This window comes from Eutrema salsugineum, unplaced genomic scaffold, assembly GCF_000478725.1.
Source record: "Eutrema salsugineum unplaced genomic scaffold, Eutsalg1_0 scaffold_7, whole genome shotgun sequence".
Lineage (NCBI taxonomy): Eukaryota > Viridiplantae > Streptophyta > Magnoliopsida > Brassicales > Brassicaceae > Eutrema > Eutrema salsugineum.
In genome coordinates, this window is record NW_006256486.1 from 12,107,777 (window position 1) to 12,117,550 (window position 9,774).

Sequence of the window (9,774 nt, forward strand, 5' to 3'; positions counted from 1 at the left end):
GATCGCACTTCATCAACAGAGTTTTTGAAAATCTTCTTAGAAAGAATGGAGTTACACATAAATTTGCTTCTCCATACCATCCCCAAACCAGCGGTCAAGTAGAAATCTCAAACAGAAAAATCAAGTCGATTTTGCAGAAAACAACTGCAGTTCATCGCAAGGATTGGTCTACCAAGCTTGGCGACGCATTATGGGCATATCGAACAGCTTTCAAGACACCATTGGGAACAACACCGTTCAACCTAGTTTATGGAAAAGCATGCCACCTTCCAGTAAAACTCGAGTATAAAGCACAATGGGCTATAAAGGAGATGAATATGAACTTAAAACAGCTGGAGAAAGAAGACTACTTCAACTTCACGAGTTAGAAGAAATCCGATACAATGCTTACGAAAACTCGAAAATCTACAAGGAGAAGACTAAAACATATCATGATAAGAAGATTATTCATAGAACTTTTGCTCCTAACGATAAGGTTCTTCTTTTCAATTCTCGTCTTAAACATTTTCCAGGAAAATTACGATCAAGATGGTCAGGACCCTTCATGATAAAGGAAGTCAAACCATACGGAGCCATCGTCCTATGGGACAAAACTGGAAACTCATTTACAATGAATGGACAGCGTGTCAAGCCATACCTGGCTGAAGAAAGAGAAGACGAAAGAGAAGTGATTTTTTTGATTGATCCATCATCGGCTAATGATGAAGTCAAGGAGTGTCATGACCCCGGTTAAGTCTAATCGAGCAACAATGTCAAGCTAACGACTTGAAACAAGCGCTTAGTGGGAGGCAACCCACTTGGTATTTTATTTATTTCCCTTTGACCTTTATTTTCTATTTCCATTGTTTTTTTTCTGTTTCATTTATTTTCAGGTTCAATAAGGAAGAACAAATTCAAAAGACGAGCAGCACTCTCCAGCACGATAAGTTCACTTAAACATTTCAACTTTTGTATTTTCTTTACCATTCTTTCCAAGATTTATCACCCTGAGGACAGTGTGAAATAAGTATGGGGGAGGATGTTCATCCGTTACTAATGAAATTTGATTTGTTTTGAGTTAAAAGTATGATAACCGACGAAGACATTCTCACCGTCTGATCACCTCCAAAATTTGAGACAACATATAAGATCCAACCAGATTTCTAATTCACTTGGTTTGGAGACATTCCAACGGTTAGATCTTCAGATACTCCCGATGCAATAAAGACAGAAAATGCAGTTCCGTATGAGAGCCACGAGCCGGGACTGCGGCCAACACCTATTTCCCCTCGGGTAGGACCATCCCCACCGCGGCCAGACAACGTTCACTTTCCAGACGACTTAATTAAAGCCCAGATCAATTCTTTTCGTTATTTTTGAAGCCCTAAGTGTCCTGGACAACTCTAGAAGCAATAAATACCCTCTGTAGGTAATTCTAAAGAGGAGAGACGAGACAGAGATCGATAGAAACACATACTTAGAGAGAGAGAGAGAGATTTTGTGTGGAACCCTAGAGAGGAGGCCGCCGCTGTCTCAGAAGAAGGAGCCACCGCTGGAGGAATTCATTGGGCCTCCATCTGCTTCTCCGTTCTTCGTTTTTCTTCCATGTTTTCTTTAATTTCCTGCAACTTTCAATACTCTATGATGTTTTGTTACAATATGTTTGAGTAGTTACCCAGTTGGGTTTAAAAGGATTTTTCAAAGAGAATTTCGTGTATCTTTGCTTATGAATCGATGGATTGAGGATTATTAATCTTCTAGATGTTCTTCGTTTGCCTTTGATTTTACTGCGTGATTCTTTGCTGGCCACTTAGAATCCGATCTGATATGATATGTTGCGAAAGTTTTCATTGATTGTCTGAACTAGGGTGAACCGAGCAATTCCTCTATAGGAGTGGAAACTTACCTGTAGTTGAGTTGTGAATGTTGATGAGTCTTGTTCTGCTATTGCATCTTCTCCTTTCCAGGATCAGAGTGGAAACCTACTGATCAGGGTTGCGAGAGATAGTTGTTTAGTGCTGCGAAAGTAGGCTATTCATACTTCTGTGCCTCGAGTTCTAGAACATACGTAGTTGATTACCTTTATCATATGCTTAAAATCGACATAGCCTAGTCCATGAATCCCTGCGAAACCCCTTGAGCCCCAACGTTTGTTTTCCATTGTTTACAGCCTTGCTTTTCATTCGATTTTCCTTGCTTCCATTCACCTTTTATCTATTTGATTTTTACTTGCTTTTATTTGCCTATTGTTTTCAATTACTTTTACTTGTTTAGCTTTCTAGTTTAGATTTCGTGACAACCAAAACCCAAAACCAAAACCCAAACCTGTTTAGTTCTAGTCTGATTTAAGCATTGCCGTGAATTCGTACTGAAACAACTAAGTCTCTGTGGATCGAAACCCTAAGTACTACAGCGCACATCTGTGCACTTGCAGATATTTAGGGGTTATAAATTTAAAACCTAAAGCTTAGTAAAACAAAAACAACAACCCCGTTTACAATCGCATCAGCTCGCGCTATGGGAAGCCTGAAGGCTCTTATATGAGATCTAGGGTATGTGTTCCTAGGTTCTTTGGGTTTTTTCTAGCACACGATCTATGTTGGAAGCCGAGCTCGTGGCCATGTGTACTGCAGAGTACATACGCTAAAGCTCGGCATTGTTAGTTTCGATGTATTTCTGGAGCGCTTCAAAACTGGTTATCAATCATGGATCTATGATTATGGATCTTGAAGGGAATTCCGGTTGAGAACCATGTGTGTTCCTAGTTTGCTGACTGCCGGATGGGAGGATTTCCTCAACCGATTGTGATCTGTCTGTGCAAAGGGGAGTTCGCGAGGTCGGAGGGTCTGCAGGATTGGTAAGGTTTTGACCTCGTGATTCGGCATTGACCAGCGATGGGGGCGACGGTACCTGATTTACCGTGTTTGTCTGTTTTCGATGTTCGGCCGGATCCAGAGATCAGCCTTGGGTTTTTTATTGAGCTGAATATCGGGTCGGCTCGAGGTGAAGTCACGAATGACGGAAATGGATGGTTGTCAGCCGCGATGTGTTCGAACACCCAACGAGTAACCGGAGGTTGACTTTGATATGTCCTCTCGGGTTGGTTGTTTGGATCTCTGACCCAAGCATATGTCGGTCGCGCCAGCTCCTGCCGCATGGCGGCTAAGTCTTTTTCGTTCTATGTCAGGATAGTTCATTGTTCGTAATTTGTTCCGCTAGGAAGGCCAGCATCCTTCGGAACTCTGACAGGTCCTGATTGGTAACCATTTGTGGTGGTTCAGATCGGTTGCACTCAAGAGGGACGGAGATTGCAGATCCCGTCATGGGAGTCTCAGGTCTTATCCATGTCCATGAGTACGTGAACATCGGAGTCGGTCTGGACTCCAAGCGTGGTTGTGGCGCAGTGGGCATACTGGTGACAGTTGGTGCCGCACTTTTTAAATTAGTTTGAAGTAGGCTGGTTGTCGGGCTTGCGACACCTGATTCGTTTGTTTGATGAGTCGAAGAGCTTTGTGGGTCGGGACACCTCCAGATCGAGTTGTTATACTGGGGCTTAGTGCGAGTCCGGAGCCAGTCTTTGAGCCATTTGTCTCAGTGTTTCAGGGATCTATTTCGTGCTTGACGAGTTTTTGGATCGATCTCTGATGTAAGAATTTCTTTTATATCTTCCCAACAGATGGCGCCAAAATGTGGATTGTAAAGTCTACACTCAAGAATTTAGAGTGATTGTGTAAAGAGTGGAGAACTTGAGCAAGAAACTCAATAGATAAATCGAAGTGGACAAGACAAGTTTCGACGAATTGAATTTTTATTGAATATTGATTGAGTTACAAAGTATGTATTTTCGTATGGGAAAGAGATGCCTTTTACAAAGTGTCGATCTTCTATTTATATTCAAAGCTCGACTGACGGTTCCGAGATTTGCGGGCTGATACCTCCTATCCTTCTCCGAGATCTCCGGGATTTGGCCTTACCCTTATCTCCGCACCTTGACTGACTTGATATATAGTTAGAGAATATGCTTCTAAAAGATTCCATCTTCATTCTTGGCTTGGGCTTTGAAGGCCCATGACTGATTATGTGTAAAGTGCCCAATTAACTGATTATGGGCTGGATTTGGGCTAAATCCAACACCAACTTTAGACAAATAGGTGCAGACAACGTAGTATGAGAAAAGAAATCAGGAATGTGTGAAGTTACATCTTAAAAAGGGAAAAATAGGTTCATGAAAAATGATAATGAAGGAGTCTGTTAGCTGATGATGATCAGAGCCGGCCCACATGTAAGGCCCGTGAAGCAATGGCTTCAGGGCGGCCCAAAAGACATTAATTTTTGAGGCAGCCAAAAAAACCTAAAAAAAAATTTATAAGTGTGTAAATAGATTTATCCCACATCGACCAACTACAAAAAATGGGAAGGAAAAATTACCTATAAATAAAAGTCATTATCCCTATCAAATATTTTTTTTTAAAAAAAATCGATTCTGGCTTATAAAAATCGATTTTGGGCTTTAACTAATCGATTCTGACTTATAAAAATTAATTTTTCCCAAAATCGATTTTAGCTTTAAAAAATTGTTTATGAGCTTCAAAAAATCGATTCTGAGCTTAAAAAAATCAATCTTAAGCTTAAAAGAAATTAATTTGGGCTTAAAAAATATGCTGCAAAAAAAAAAAATTCGATTAAGGGTATCATTTTTACGGTACGCTTTAGGCGTCAAATCACTTTGCCGGCCCTGATGATGATTATGCATGTTGAGAATTAGAATCAGGTAACACAGTGGGAACTTAGACAGGCATAGAATAATGAGGAGACAAATAGGTGCAGGCATAGACAGTGTACAGTAAAACCTCTATAAATTAATACTTGATAAATTAATAATCACTATAAAATAATAAATTTTGCCGGTCCTAAGTCAGGCCAATGTAAAAATCTATCAAATTCGATAAGATAATAAGATAATAACTTTTTTGAAATTCCTATATAAATATATGGTCCCAACAAAACTATAAATTAATAATTATATAAATTTATGCAAATATATGTAATATACTATACTAAAATATAAATACTGTGTTTGTTTTTATTTAAAACTGAAATATCATTAGAGTTCATCTTTTTACTTATTACATCATTAGTTCTTACTGTTGGTTTCTGATATGCATTCAAGTTTTTGTGAATTTTTTTTGATGTGATAATTGATTTTTGTACTCATAAATATTTTCAAATGTAATGTAGTATTTTTTTAACTCCATCATCAGTACTAAGGATAATAGCTTTGATTCCTTATCAATTTTGAACTTTTGATTATGTATATTTTGGTTAAAACTATTATATTATAATAGCTATGATTATTAATTATAATTTTTATCAAGAGATTCATTTAAATTCATTTAAATTCTTAAATATAACGTTATTTGAAAGAATTTTTTAGAAGATTATAGGTGAAAATCAAAATTTCTCTATAAATTAATAATTATTAATTTATAGATAAGTTAATATCACGATAAATTAATAAAATTTTATGGTCCCAACATATTAATTTATAGAGGTTTTACTACGAGAAAAGAAATCAGGAATGTGTGAAGTTACATTTTTAAAATGAAAAATATGTTCATGAAAATGACATTCCTCGAAATTGAAGTTGAATTAGTGTCAAGTCTAGCACTTTATAACCTTTATAGCGTGAATGATAGCCTAAAAATACACACGACCTAGCACGAGGTGAGAATTTCGTTCTATCCTATTGAAGTGTACTAACATAGCAACAGCCAAAGTTTTTAACAACGAGTAATCATGAGGTTTCTTAAGCATCATTTCCAAAGGACTAATATTATTCAAAAGTGGAGATGGAGTCCTATTTATGAGAAAAATGGCAGTTAACATATAATCACTCCAATATGCTAAAGGAATATTAGACTGAAACAAGGAAGCTCGAGCCATGTTAAGCAAGTGTTGATATTTTCGTTCAACTACAGAATTTTGTTGAGGTGTGTATGCACAAGAGAAATATTGAATCATGCCATGTTCCTTTCAATTCAGTAAACCAAGTTCAGGTGCATTATCAGTTCTAATGGCTTTAACAGTGGCCTGAATTTGTGTTGGAACATGTTTAAGAAACAAATGAAAAATGTGGGAAACATCAATTTTATTTTTTAACATATTAACCCAAGTGACATGATAAGTACAATCATCAACTATTGTAAGAAAGTATATATACCCTTCAACAGACTCAATCGAGAAAGGTCCCCAGATATCGAGTTGTAACAAATCAAATGGACTAGAAGACATGTGATTATTAAATGAAAAAGACAGACGCTATTATTCTGCTAATGGACTTGTAACTTGGCAAAAGACGGATGTCCGGCTCTGATACCATAACAAACTCAAGAACAGCGTATTGGAGGCGATGATCTAAGAGAGAGAAGGTTGTTGTGAAACGTGAATATTTCTCTCATTTATGAAACTGAACAGTACTGTTTCTATTATATACAAGATATGGGCTATGCTAATATAAGCTTAGTTATTTACAACTTAAGCTAACATAAACCAAGAGAGTAAAAATCTCATGATAAAACGCACATAGGAATCTAGGAGTCTGTTTTTGCTACAGTGGAGGTGATAGTGAAGATTCAATAGAACAAAATTCAATGAGAATTGGTCAAAAAAAAAAACAAAAAGAAAAAAAAAAGCTCAAAGAGAAACCTGCTGGAGGCTAAAGAATTTCAGACAGTTCCCATACCCCTTTGGCCGATGGGGATCTCGTAAGCAAGCCATAGACTGGTGGGATCTAGTGGGATCATTTCAGGTAATCAATTGAAAGAAAAAATAATAAGAAGATGGACACTGGACATCACAAATAAAATGAAAATCATAAAAATATTATTTGTATAAAGATTAAGAATGGCTCACTGTTAAAAACGCATGGCTTGTGTTTACATTATATAATACTGAGAGGAAATTGCAGCATCAGATCGCCAAATATGATGATTAAAGTAATAAAATGTGGACACTCAACGAATGAATAGTGAAAGTGATGGTGGAATTCATGTGCAATCATGACAAGTCTGTGTTACTAATGATTCAGACAACTGCATCAGATTTTAATGCAAGCAACTGATGGAATACTTGGAACTCATCTTGAGGTACTTGTTTCGTGTACGCACACAAAGGTAATTCGGTAAATATTAAAGGTAAGGCTTGGAGATTCTTGATTAATAGAGTCGAGCTCGATAAGATTTGATTCGGCGAGGTCTTTAAACGAGGTAAGAGATAGCGGTTTATTGTTTAAAATAACGAGTTCTTAACATTTATTTCTGATTACGAATGCCGTAATAAATAAAATTACAAGGCTATTTATAGTAATGAAATTATGTTACATTTTGGTCAGGGTAGGTTGAATGGTCGGGCAGATAAACTTGACCGACCGTTTTTTTAAACGTTGTAGTGGCGAGCTGCTTGGTAGACTGTCATCGCGGTGGTGAGCTGCTTCTACTATTCGCAGAGCTTTTGAGCAAAACGACCTCGTCTCGTTCACCTAATGGGCCCTTAACAATCATCGGGTTTGTTGGGCTTTCAAGAGACGGATCTTGGAGCAGGTCAAATTTAAAAAGGGAACTGTGCTCAACCCACCTATAACAACTATTATATTGTAGATTGCTATATAATGCCCTTACTCGAGATAGATCGGTTTTTGGATTCCACTATATTCAAATTTTTGCAACTACTTTAAGCATCAACAAGATCAATATAAGATATGTTAGCTAGGAAAGCCATCTCGACTTGTAACGGTAGATAATTTATCCAATTTATTTTATTTTATTTTTTAATAATTGTACATTCTCAACTTTTAAGAAGGTATTATTTTTTATTACTTAAAAAAGTTATTTTAATTTTTCTTAAAAACATAGGTTAGTTTGTAAACTATAAAAAATTAGAGATTAGCAAACCAAATCTCCCAATTTGAAATTACATTTTGAATTAATTTTGTATATCAATTTATTTACTAATTCATTTTAGTATATCGATATTAAATATTATCTACACTAATAAAAGGGGCTATTTGAGACTTCAGACAATGTCCACCTCAGATTTCTAAACTGTTTTCCCTTACAGCCATGTCATTCTCACTTTACCACATCACCCTTCATACCCCAATTTTTAGTGTTGTTTCTAAAACCCATTAACTCCTGCAAAGCCCATTTTTGTGTCTGAAACTCATTAACTCTTCATCTTCAACCTCTCTCATCTTCGAAACTAAAATCTCTTGTGTTACGTTCTACGACTCTGCTTTTCCCTTTCCTTTCGGTGCATCTTCACAGTTTCTGCAATTTAACTCCAACGTCACCCATTTATGCTTTAAATATCTCACTCCGCTTTCACTTAAATGGCCACTACGACGACATTCATGGCCCCATTTTCACGCCTTCTCCGTTACGTTGTGTTATAAAATGGACGAAACTCATGGCCTCATCCCTTGTATAAAGGTAGATACGGCTAAGTTGATCTTTTCACACAGGCTCCTAGTTCTAGACCTAGACCGAGTCATGGGACCTGTTTGAAGTGTTGGGATATTGGGATCCTCATTAGAATGCTCCATGACCTCATCATTTATGATTTGAAATAAGTTTTCAATTTTATTCATATTTATTTACTGAAAATATATGAAAGCAAAAATTGCATTTATTAGTTTATTTGTTAATTTAAAATAAATCAAAAATTTATGTCGATCAAACTAGCTAAGGAAAGAAAATAATTTTTAATTTTTATTATTTTTTCATAAAAATCATACATAACAAAGATGCAACTGATTAAAAAAACTTATTTTTTTTTTACTAATAAGTGATGTATAGTATTTTATTTAGTGTTAATACTAACTAAATATTATTTAATTATTTTTTTATATTTTGAGTTGATTTTGGTATACAAAATGTTAAACATTCAACAAAATAATATGTTTTTTAAACGACATACATATATAAATACAAACAAAATTATTGAGACTTTAAAATCTGTATATAAATTTTGAGATTAAAACTGAATTAATTATGATAAATTTTATTATAATAAATTAACATCTAAATAAATACAATTACTTAAATATGATTTTAATCAATATGATAACATTAAAAACTATTCACGCATAGCGTAGTTGCAAAATCTAGTATATGAAAAACATGTTTATATATTAGATTATATGTCACGACAAAATCATATCACTCGTCAAAGGAAATGAAATAAGATGGAGAATGTGATATCATCAACCGATAAAAAAGACTAAATAACAAATTATTGTCACATGTTTTGAAATATTTAGTTTTTTTTTTTAACAACAAAAGCAAATAGGTTAATCTTGGAAGCTATCCAACTCGAAATTAAAAAGTCTACATGAAGGCAAAACACAAAACCATGGTATCTAAGCCTAATTTGTGAGGGAGTCGAGACAGATATTTCACACACGAAAAATTAAAAATAAAAATCAAAGTAACTAAAAGTGGAGTGAAGGTTAAGGAATTCATCAATTTGGCCAGAAAAGGCCACTCTTCATAGGTTTTAATCAATTTGACCATCTGGAGGCAGGTCAACACAGTTTTCATAGGGGAGACATTGGTATTTGATTTTTGTCATAACCTCGGATTGGTCTGAATTTAAAATCTTCTAACTAATCTGATTTGTGAATATAAAATTCCCTCCTCTATTACCTGTATTTAAAATAGCATAATATTTTGACCGACTTCTTCTTCCTCACTCTCATCGGCGATGATCATTGATCACATACCTACAACTACAAAATCC